Source organism: Chiloscyllium plagiosum, unplaced genomic scaffold, assembly GCF_037043375.1.
Source record: "Chiloscyllium plagiosum isolate Xiang-an unplaced genomic scaffold, Cpla_swu_hap1 HiC_scaffold_48, whole genome shotgun sequence".
Lineage (NCBI taxonomy): Eukaryota > Metazoa > Chordata > Chondrichthyes > Orectolobiformes > Hemiscylliidae > Chiloscyllium > Chiloscyllium plagiosum.
Window position 1 is genome coordinate 11004263 of NW_028270186.1, and position 11845 is coordinate 11016107.

The 11845-nt window shown below is 42.8% G+C and overlaps 1 long non-coding RNA gene across 1 annotated transcript in view; it reads left to right on the top strand.

Annotated features, from left to right (window-relative positions):
- The window catches only part of LOC148135694 (uncharacterized), a 136452-nt gene that overhangs the window by 63005 nt on the left and 61602 nt on the right, over positions 1–11845 (top strand). Inside the window, exon 3 of the long non-coding RNA XR_015754859.1 lies at positions 10260–10349. This is a non-coding gene — a long non-coding RNA (uncharacterized LOC148135694). The remainder of the gene's footprint in view (positions 1–10259; positions 10350–11845) is intronic.

Sequence of the window (11845 nt, forward strand, 5' to 3'; positions counted from 1 at the left end):
TTGCACTCCAGACTTCTGAATTTTTTCCCCATTTAGAAAATAATCCATGCTTCTATTCTTCCTACCAAAGTCCATTACCTCACACATTGTACTCCAACTGCCACTTCTTTGCTCACTCTCCTAACCTGTACAAATTCTTCTGCAGCCTCCCTGCTTCCTAAATACTCCCTGTCCCTCTACCTATCTTTGTATCATCTGAAAACTTACCCAGAATGCCCTGAGTTCCTTCAACAGATTGTTAATGTATAAAGTGAAACATGTGGTCCTAACACTGTCTCTTATGGAACACCAGTTGTCACCGGCTGCCATCCTGAGAAGGACCCTTTTATCCCCACTCTCTGCCAGACAGCCAAGCATCTGTCCATGCTAGCCCCTTGCCTGTAACACCCATGGGCCCTTAGCTTAATCAGTAGTCTCTTGTGCGGCACCTGGTTGAAGGCCTTCTTGAAGTCCAGGTAGATAACATCCATTGGCTCGCCTTGGTCTAACCTGCTTGTTACTTCCTCAAAGATTTCTAGCAGATTTGTCGGGCATGACCTCCCCTTGATGAAACCATGCTGACTTTGCCCTATTTTACCATGCACTTCCAAGTATTCAGAAATCTCATTCTTTACAATAGGTTCCAGGATCTTACCCATGACTGAGTTTCGGCTAACTGGGCTGTAATTTTTGGTCTTTTGCCTGACTCCCTTTTTAAACTGGGGTGTTACGTTAGAGATTTTCCAGTCCTCTGAGTTTAGCGATTCCTGAAAGATCACCACTAACACATCCACTATCTCTCTTCAGCTATCTCCCTTAGAACTCTGGGGTGTTGTCCATCTGGTCCAGGTGATTTATCCACTTTCAGGCCATTCCGTTTTTCTCGCACCTTCTCCTTGGTGATGGCCACCATACTCAGCTGTACCCCCTCACTCTCTTGAAGTTCTGGGATAGTACTTGTTGTCTTCCACTTTGAAGACTGATGCCAAGTAATTATTCAGTTCCTTAGCCATTTGCTTGTTCCCCAGTACCATCTCTCCAGCATCATTTTCCAGCAGCCCAATGTCCAGTTTTGCCTCTCTTTCGCTCTTTATATATCTAAAGAAATTCTTCCAGTCTTCCTTTATATTACTGGCTCGCTCATATTTCATCTTCTCCCTTCTCATTTCTTTTTTTGTTGCCTTCTATTAGTCTTTGTAAGCTTCCCAATCCTCTGGTTTCCTACTGGCCTTATCCACATTATCTGCCTTCCCTTTTGATTTTATGCTATCCCTGACCTCCCTCAGCAGTCATGGTTGCCTCTTCTTCCCAGTACCATGCTTCTTTCACCGAGGGATGATTTTTTGCTGGGTTTCCTGAATTACTCACAAAAACTCCTACCATTGCTGTTCCACTGTCTTTTCTGCTAGGCTCCTCTCTGTCAATTCTACCCAGCTACTCTCTCATGCCTTTATTCAGCTGGAATATTGTTACCTCTGATTTTGCCTTCTCCAGCCATATTATGATCACTACCTCCTCAGGGTCCCTTCACTTTAAGCTCCCTTATCAAGTCTGCCTCATTGCACAACACTGTTCCTTTGTGGGCTCCACCACAAACTGCTCCAAAAAGCCATCTCATAGACATTCCACAAATTCCTTTTCTTACAATCCACTACCAACTGAATTTTCTTTGTACACCTGCACATTGAAATCCCCTGTGACCACTGTTAACTTTGCCTTTCCCACACATCTTTCCTGTCTACTGGTGTATTTTGTGCCCCAGCTCCTAACTGCTATTTGGAGGCCTGAACCCCTTACGTCCAACTATGGTTTTTTTACCTTTGCGTTCCTCAATTCTACCCACGCAGATTCTACACCATCCAACCCAACTTCGTTTCTTACTATTGATTTCATTTCATTTCTGACAAATAAGGCAACCCCATCCCCTCTGCCGACCTGCCTCTCTTTTCAATAGGATATGTATCCTTGGATATTCCTGATCCTGATTCCTCTGCAGTCATGTCTCTGTGATGCCCACCATATCACACCTCCCAATTCTGATCTGTGCCACAAGCTCATATACCTTATTCCTTCTACTGCACGTAGTCAAATATAAACCTTCAGCCCTGTATTAACTGTCCCTCTTCTCATTGTCATTCGTTTGAAGTTTGATTGCTAACCCTTTCCATACACTCTCCTATTTGTGTCTGTGCTAGAGATTTTAATAACCTCTCCTGAGTTCTGCGTTGTTACCTCCTCCTTTAATTTGGGTTTTCTAATTTCCCCTATAAGTAAGCTCTCCCCCACTATTTAGTTTAAAGCCCTGTCTGCAGCCCCAGTTATGTGATTCACTAGGACTCCAGTCCCAGCACGGTTCAGAAGAAGATTGTCACATTGGAACAGGTCTCTTCTTCCCCGGTGCCAATGTCGCATACATTCAAACCCATTTATCCCACACCAGTGTTTCAGCCATGCATTAACCTTTGTAATCTTATTGACCCTGTGTCAATTAGCTCGTGGCTCAGGGAGTAATTTAGAGGTTATTACCTTTTTGGTTCTGCTTTTTAATTTCACTCTGAGCTGTTCATACTCCCTTCGCAGAGTTTTATCTGTGTCCTAGTTTTATCTGTGTTGATGAAACCTACGTGGGCCATGACTACTGGATCTTTATCCTCCCACTCCAAGTTCGTCTTCAGCCCAGATGAGAAAGCTGAGGAGATCTGGCAGCATTGTGTAGAGAAAGCAGAGTTCACATTTTGGGTCCAATGACTCTTCTTCAGAAACGGTTTCAGCTGGAAAAAGCTTGTTATGTATGCTGAAGGGATGGGGAGAGAGGGAGGACTGGAGATGGAGCCCAGAGAGAGAGGACAACAGTTGGGCAGACAAAGGAATGGGTAGTCAATGGTTGCTACTGGGGACATTTAGGAGCTGACACTGAGATGGACCCCAAAGATAACAATGTGGGGTTGAGGTAAAGACGTGCGCGAAGGTGCTCAGGCCCTAAAATTATTGAACTTGATCTTGAATCCAGAAGCTGCAGGGTCCCTGAGCAGAAAATTAGATGCTGTTCTTCCATCTTTGCTGAGCTCCACTGGAGTACAGTAGTAAGTCTGAGACAGATGTTGGCCAGGGAACATGGTGGTATGTTGAAGTGGCAGGCAATAGGTAGCTCACGGTAACTTTTGCAGACAGAAAGTAGACGTTCTGGAAGTGGTTACCCAATCTGCATTTTGTCTCCCAGTGTAGATCAGACCACTTAGCGAGCAGCGAATAAGGTTGACTAGATTGAGTGAAGTGCACGTAAAATGCTGCTTCACCTGGAAGGTATGGTTGGGGCCTTGCATAGTGATGAGAGGAAATAAACAACAGGTATTGCATCACCACAGGAAATGACACCACCAACCCAAAGAAACCCAAACATATAGAAAGCAAGAATCATCGGCAGTGCTTTGTTCGGAGGCTCACTGAAGATGTTACCTATAATGGTAACTAAACATCTGAAAATGAACCTTCCAGTTCAGAGAGCAAATCTATACCCAGAACCTCAACCTGAGCTACAAATCTTCTCAAAACGCCGTATGGGGAGATGTTGTGAGTGGAAGAGGATTGGACCAAGGTGTCCTGGAGGGAATGGTCTCTGTGGATCGCTGACAAGGGAGGAGATGGGAATACGTATCAGATGGTGCCATCCTGCTGTAGGAGCAGAAATGGTGGCTAACAATCCTTTGGATACGGATGCTGGTGGGCTGGTAATTGAGGTCCAGAGGGATCTTATTTCTTTGTGGGAGTGAACAGGAAGGGTGCGGGAAATGACTGGACAATGGGTGACAGGTTCTGTCAGCCACAGTGGTGGGGAATCCTCAGGAGTAGTGGGGAAATCTTCAGTTGAGGAAGAAGATGGTCACTTCGGATGCCTCTGTGTCAAAATTGGCATCACTGGAACAGAAATAATGGAGACAGAGAAATGGACTGGAGTTTTTACCAGAAGCTAGGTGTGAGAATGCATAGTTCAGGTGACTGTGGGAGTTGATTATGTTTGTATTAGATGTTAGAGGCCTTAATCGTGACATTGCACATGTGGGAAGAAAGGATCCTCATTTGTCCCTCAGCTTGAGGGTTCTTTGCCCTGTACTAACTCCTGTCTAGGAACTTCTTTCTCTCACACGTTTTTCCCAACTCACAGATTCTGCCTTGTATTTAACTGGCAGACATTCCTTTCCCTCAATCTCTCTGACGATAATCCTGAGCAGTCTTTTGATGTACAGAACCCCAAGCAGATCACATCTGCACAACTCACCATACTCCAATCAGAGGCTGTTTTTCTACCACATTTGCTGTTGACAGGTTGATGACTGAGCCTTTCAGCAGCAAACACAGGATCAAAGTGGCATCTGACTGAAGGATCATCTCATTGCAGAATCTCCCAGTTGTCCTTTCTATTTTTGGAATGTTGGTGACAGGCCAGAGAGGACTCCTGTACCTTATGAACTTACATACTGCAGCCACACTAATGGGAGAGACTGAGTATTTCAGGTGGTTAATGGCATGCCATTCAAACCAACTTCTTTGTCATGGATAGTCCTTGAGTTGTTGGTTTTACACACATCCAAATAAACAATAAACAGGAAAATGTATAATCACACTTTTAATTTGTGCCTTTGAGGTTCAGGAAGGCTTCAGGGAATCATAAAATGAATTACTTGCAGAATATTCAATCTTCACTTTATACTTCTAGCCTCAGTATTTTTGTGACTGACTCAGTTGAATTGTTGCCATGGTCACAGGGCAGATCCCAGGGGACTGAAGAATATCCAATGTTGTTAGTTTGTATAAGGAGGGCAACAGGAATAGTCCAGGAAATTCCAGTCCAGTGAGCCTCACATCAGTGTTAGGGAAATTATTGGAGAAAGTTGTTATGGACAAGATTTACTTACATGTGGGAAAATATGGACATATATTAGTGAAGGCAGCATGCCTTTGTGCAGAGTAGGTTGCACAAATTGAGTTTTTTGAGAAAGTAATAAAGGTGATTGATGAGGACAAGGAAGTGAATATTGTCTCCGTGAATTTAGCAAGGCCTCTGACTATGCCCCTCATGGCAGGCTGACACAAAAGCTGAAGTCTCATATGATCCACACTGAGCTAGTAAGATTGGTACAGAACTGCCTTGGTCATAGAAGACAGAGAGTAGAGGTGGAAAGGTTTTTTTTGCTGGAGATCTGTGATCCAGTGTTCGCAGGTATCAGTGCTGTGACCTCTGTTGTTTGTAGTGTATGTTAATGATTTGGAGGAGAATGTAGGTGGTCTGATCAATAAGTTTGTGGATGAACCAAAGATTTGGGCTGCAGATAGTGAGGAAGATTGCCAGAAGTTACAGCAGGATAGAGATAAGTTGGAGACTTGGCCAGACAAATGGCAGATGAAATTTAATCCAGACAAATGTGAGTTGATGCATTTGGAAGGTCTTCTGCGGAAGGGATGTATGTAATAAATGGCAGAATCTTTGGAAGCATCAACACACACAGGACCTAGGCATCCAGGTCCACAGTTCCCTGAAAATGGCAATGTAAGTGGATAAGGTGATAAAGAAAGTATATGGCATGCTTGCCTTCATCAGCAGAGTACAAAAACTGGCAAGTTATGTTGTAGCTCTGTAGAACTTTATATTGGCCATACCTGAAATATTGTGTGCACTTGTGACCACCACACTGCAAAGCAGGATGTGGAAACTTTGGAGAGGGTACGGAAAAGATTTGCCAGAATGTTTCCTGGTTTGGAGGGTATGAGCTAGATTGGACACACTTAGTTTGTTTTCACTGGAGGGACGGCCTGATTGAAGTTTCCAAAATTATGAGAAGCGAGAATAAAATGGATAGTTGGAGTCTTTGTCCCAGTGTGGAAATGTTGATTACTTGGGGACAAAGGTTTCAGATAAAAGGGGCAAAGTTGAAAGGAGATGTAACTGTCAAATTTTGTACACAGATGGAAATGTGTTGCTGGAGAAGCGCAGCAGGTCAGGCAGCATCTAGGGAACAGGAGAATCGACGTTTCGGGCATTAGCCCTTCTTCCTGAAGAAGGGCTAATGCCCGAAACGTCGATTCTCCTGTTCCCTAGATGCTGCCTGACCTGCTGCGCTTCTCCAGCAACACATTTCCATCTCTGATCTCCAGCATCTGCAGACCTCATTTTCTCTTCAAAAATTTTGTACACAGGGTGGTAAGTGCCTGAAAGACTGCCAGAGGACATGGTGCAGGTGGATACAACAGCAACATTGAAGAAGCATGTTGACAGTGATATGAATAGGCAGGGAATGGAGAGATATGGACTGCTGAGAGGCAAAAGGTTTTTAGTATAGGAAGGTGTCATGTGTTGGCACTGTCTTGGTGGGCCACAGATCCTGTCCCACTGTTGAACTGTTCTTTGTCCTGGTGATTTCTGAAATGTTGATGGTGGGACATTTGGCAGTCATGATACGAATATCAAGGATAGTGGTTGGACTTTCTTGTTGAAAATGGTAATTGCCTGGTACTTGGGGGAAAGTACATTACTTATCATTTATTCTCGTTTGTATTCATGTTGCATGGAGACATGGACTGCATCATTATCACACTTTAGGAAGGATGGCAGGCCTTAAAGAGTGTGCAGTCAAGATTCAGAAGAATGCCTCCAGCGATCAGTAACTAGGTTGGAGAAGCAGAGATTGTTCTTTGAGCAGTGAATTGAATTGAATTTATCGTCATGTGTACAGAGGCACAGTGAAAAGAAGGGAAAGTGGAGGAGATGACATCGACATATTCAAAACCTTCAAGTCCGGACACAGTAGACCAAAAGGAACAATTCCCACGGTGGAATGGTTTGGAAACAGAGGACACAGATTTAAGATAATTTTGAAATGAATCAATTCTAGTCTGAGGAAAACCTTTTTTAAGCAGTGAGTGGTTACCAACTGGATTACACTGTTTTAAAGTGTGATCATGGTGGGTTCAATCAAGGCATGAAAGGGGAATTGGATCATTATCTGTAAAGGGAAGCTATGCAGGACCTTCAGTGAATTACTCTTACTGAGAACCAGCATGGACATGACAGACTGAATGGCCTTGTGTGCTGTAACCGTTCTGTGATTCGACTGTCAGAAAAAGAACTGAACATTGCAATTGTCTTTTTTTAAAAAATTAAGCAGCAGTATAAACAAAATAATACCTGGCTTCCAACAACCTTTATAATCTTTCGTTGTGCCAGTTATGAATCTCTCCACTGGAAGGCCCTGAGATACCACACTGGTTCAGGCACTGCCTTGATGTCACCAGTATTATTCTTACTTCAACGCTGCAATCCAGCTGTTCATCCATGTTGAATTGATTTTCCTTTTTGTGACTGAACCTGCTTTTGTAGTTTATTAATTTCTTGGTGGATGTGTCCTGGAACAGCTTAGCTCAGGACATTGCTGGTTTTGGAGCACAAGCCTTCAGCAATATAACCTGATAGGTGCGAGAGCTCTCACTCATTGCTGTGCCATTCTGATTATCCTGTTCTTGGTATTTCATGGGCCAAATCCATTTCGCTGAAAACTGAAATCAACAATAATGAGGACCCCTGTGGTCATTTCTGCATGAGGATGCTTGCTTTATCCTTATATGTGTTAGGATTTACTGTCATTTAGGATAGGTGAGTTCATGGAGCTTCTTCTTCCTGTTAGTTGTTTACTCAGCAACCATCATTCACAACTGGAGCTGACAAGATTGTCGAGTTTTTATCTGATCCATAGGTTGTGGGATTGCTGAGCTTGGTCTACTGCATGCTATTTCTGCCATGTCATTTGCATATACTTGTGTTGTCAACTTCATCAAGTTGACTCCAGTACTGTGACCAGTGGAGTGCCACAAGGATTGGTGTGAGGTCCACTACTTTTCGTTATTTATATAAATCATTTTGATGTGAGCTTCAGAGATATAGTTAGTAAGTTTGCAAATGACATGAAAATTGGAGGTGTAGTGGACAGCGAAGAAAGTTACCTTGGATGACAATGTGATCAGATCAGATAAACCAATGGGCTGAGGAGTGGCAGATGGAGGTTAATTCAGGTAAATGTAAGGTGCTGCATTTTGGGAAAGCAAATCTTAGCAGGACTTTTCACGTAATAGTAAGGTCTGAGGGAGTGTTGCGGAACAAAGAGACCTTGGAGTGCAGGTTCACAGCTCCTTGAAAGTGGAGTCGCAGGTAGATAGGATAGTGAAGAAGGCGTTTTGTATGCTTTCCTTTATTGGTCAGAGTATTGAGTCCAGGGGTTGTGAGGTCATGTTGTGGCTGTACAGGACATTGGTTAGGCCACTGTTGGAATATTGCGTGTCGGAAAGATGTTGTGAAACATGAAAGGGTTCAGAATAGATTTACAAGGATGTTGCCAGGTTTGGAGGATTTGAGCGATAGAGAGAGGTTGAATAGGCTAGGGCTGTTTTCCCTCGAGCGTCGGAAGCTGAGGGGTGACCTTATAGAGGTTTATAAAATCATGAGGGGCATGGATAGGATAAATAGACATGGTCTTTTCCCTGGGGTGGGGGAGTCCAGAACTAGAGGGTATAGGTTTAGGGTGAGAGGGGAAAGATGTAAAAGCGACCTAAGGGACAACTTTTTCAGCAGAGGGTGGTGTATGTGTGGAATGGGCTGCCACAGGAAGTGGTGGATGCTGGTACAATTGCAACATTTAAAAGGCATCTGGATGGTATGAATAGGAAGGGTTTGGAGGGAGATTGGCCGGGTGCTGGCAGGTGGGACTAAATTGGGTTGGGATATCTGGTCGGCATGGACAAATTGGACCTGAGGGTCTGTTTCTGTGCTGTACACCTCTATGACTCTATGACAGTAGCCTGGTGATCCTTGTCATCTGATCTGCTGCATGATTCACTGAAATAGAATGAATCCCAGGTTACCAGTTAAAGCCTTCAAGACTTGGCCAAATTCATCCTTAGTGGTGCTACAAAACCACTCTTGATGATGGACATTGGACCACCATACAGAGTGTACTCTTCCTCGCCTCAGTGCTTATTCAAAATGTGCTTTTGCATCAAAGAGCTCAGATTCATCAGCTGGAAGAGAGTCAGATATGGTTTTCAACAGGAGGTTTCCTTGCCCATGCAATTTCATTGAGTGTGGAATCATTGTTAGGTCTACTCTCTCCTTACTGTACAGCACTGAGGTGAAACCTCTGGTGAATCCGGCCTGGCTGTGAGACACAATAGAGTGAAAGAAATGATAATGTAAGTGCTGTAACATTGTCAATAAGGTATGATTCTATGTGCACCAATATGTCAAGCCATTGCTTGACTTGGCTGTGGTGGCCTGCCCAGTTTGGTAAAAATTCTCTGATGTTAGTGAGGAGTTAACTGGGGATGTTGTGTCTTTTTTGTCCCTCCCTAGGTCAGAGCCTGGATTTGTTCTTACTTTAATTTTACATTGGTTTAACCGACTGAATAGCTTGCTTGGTTGGTTTGGATGGAAGTTAAGAATTAATCACCTTAAAAATCAAGAAAAGAGTATTGTTTGTTCAATGAAACAGATTCTTCCCATCAGGAGAAGGTGAGGACTACAGATGCTGGAGATCAGAGTCAAGAGTGTGGTGCTGGAAAAGCACAGCAGGTCAGGCAGCATCTGAAGAGCAGGAGAATCGACATTTAGGGCATAAGCCCTTCATCAGGATTCCTGATGAAGGGCTTATGCCTGAAATGTCAATTTTCCTGCTCCTCAGATGCTGCCTGACCTGCTGTGCTTTTCCAGCACCACACTTTAGATTCTTCCTAACAGAATATCTTATCCCACTCTTGATTCAGCAGTACATTTTGTAAAAAGAAAATGCAATTTTACTTGACATGATGCAGTTCTGGATAAGAAGACTGAGCATGGGAACTGCTGAAAGGGAGGGAGGTTAATATTCAAATGAAATGTCAGAATGTTCAGGATTTAAGTCAAAAATAGCACATTTCACAGTTTCTCCTGTTGTGTAATCCCATGAAGCCATTCCATCAGGGAAGTACATTAAAGCATACAGTGTAAGTCAGCACACTCGACAGTTCCATCTAAAGAATGGAGGGGTCATCTGGCAAAAGGATTGCAATAAACAAATGACTCATAAGCAGCCCTAAACTCTGCATCTCCATAGTTTTTGTGCATGCATTAAAAATTATAACCAGCAAAGATGTGATGATTCATAACTTTGCATCTACATCTTTAGTCCCTCCTAATCTAAATTATATTCTTCCTCCAGTGGCCTTCGCTGAAGCTAATATGCTGTAATAATTCTTTTCAGCTGGCAGCTCTTCAGTTACAAACAGAAGCCAATGATATGGATCTCAGCACAAATCCTTCAAATGTTCCAAACAATGCAATGCTACTTGTGGTATGTCTTACGTTCTTTATTGACTATAAACTCAATCGTTGTGAAACAGATAATAGATGGTGACCACTTTCATTGAAAACGTTCATTGAAAAGAAGTGTATTGCTCAAACTGTTCTCACACTTTTCCAAACGGTGGCTCACATTCGTATCAGCACCTCTTCCATGGATTGCATTGGAATGATACAAAGTTCCAGCATTCAGGATTTATTTCTTCCCTGGTCCCTGATGCTGTTCTTTTCTTCCTTCACACAATAGTCTTTTGTTTCTCCCTCCTCCACCCCGCTCACATGCAGTTGTTCTCCTCACCCCAAGAATTTAAGACCTAGGAGCAGGTGTAGGCAAAATTCAAGCCTCCTCTGCCATTTAATATGATCAAGGCTGGTCTCATCTTGACCTCAACTCCAGCTGTCCATAACTCTTCAACCCATGATTACTTAAAAAACTGTGTATCACCTCCTTAAATTTACTCCATTTCTGAGCAGTCATCTCATGCTGGGATAGTAAATTCTACAGAATTGCCATCCTTTGAGAGAATTTATAATCTCTATTTTAAATCAGCTACCTCTTATCCTTAAACCATGACATCTTGTTCTAGATTGCCCACAGCAGGAGTTGTATCTCCCAATATTTCCTCTCCCAGCACTTGATTATTTTGTCAGCAATATGGTGGATTTTAGTACACCACTCTCGATATTTCCATCAGACTGTCTTTAGTTTTCCTGAACTGGATTCTGACACAGTGTCTACTCTTGCAGCCACCACCATATCCTGATTCTCGCTTCATGTGCTTTTTCCCATGAATGTGAAACCCGATAGTTCAATCTAATGCATTTATTATTTGTATACTTATTACACCATGCGCACCTTCAGCTGGATACTCAGATATAAAATTTGAGTTTCCAACGACTTCAAGTTGTGTCTGCAGGTCTCTTGTATGTATTTTGCAAAATCAGCTTGATAAAGTAATGTTATTACTTGGGAGTGCTGAAGGGCACAATTAATCTGCGTACTTTCAGCGTCACAGCCAGAATTCATAAGAGATTTTTCCTTTCATTTTATACGTTGCAGGAATCCATGTGTTCTCTCATTGATTTTGTCCATCAGCATGAAAGCCAGAATATCAGGAGTTAAATTGAAATTTTATGGGATATTGGACACAATGTATTATTATTCATGAATAACCATTCAAGTTGAATCAGGTATAAGACACCTGTTTGGCTTTGATTGATATATTGTGTGCTGTTCTGGGTGCTACATTAGAGAAATGAACACATTGGAAGAGTGCAGAAGAGATATACAGTAATGGTTCTACGCATGAGAAATTTCAGTTATGATGGCAGACTTAAGATGTTGGAACTGCTTTCCTTGGAGAGAAGAAGGCTGTGAGGAGATCTGATAAAGATTTTCAAAAACATGAGTGGTCTTGGTAGATGCATTGAGCCAAACCGTTCCGCTCCTAAAAAGGATGAACAACTAAAGGGGAACAATTTAACATG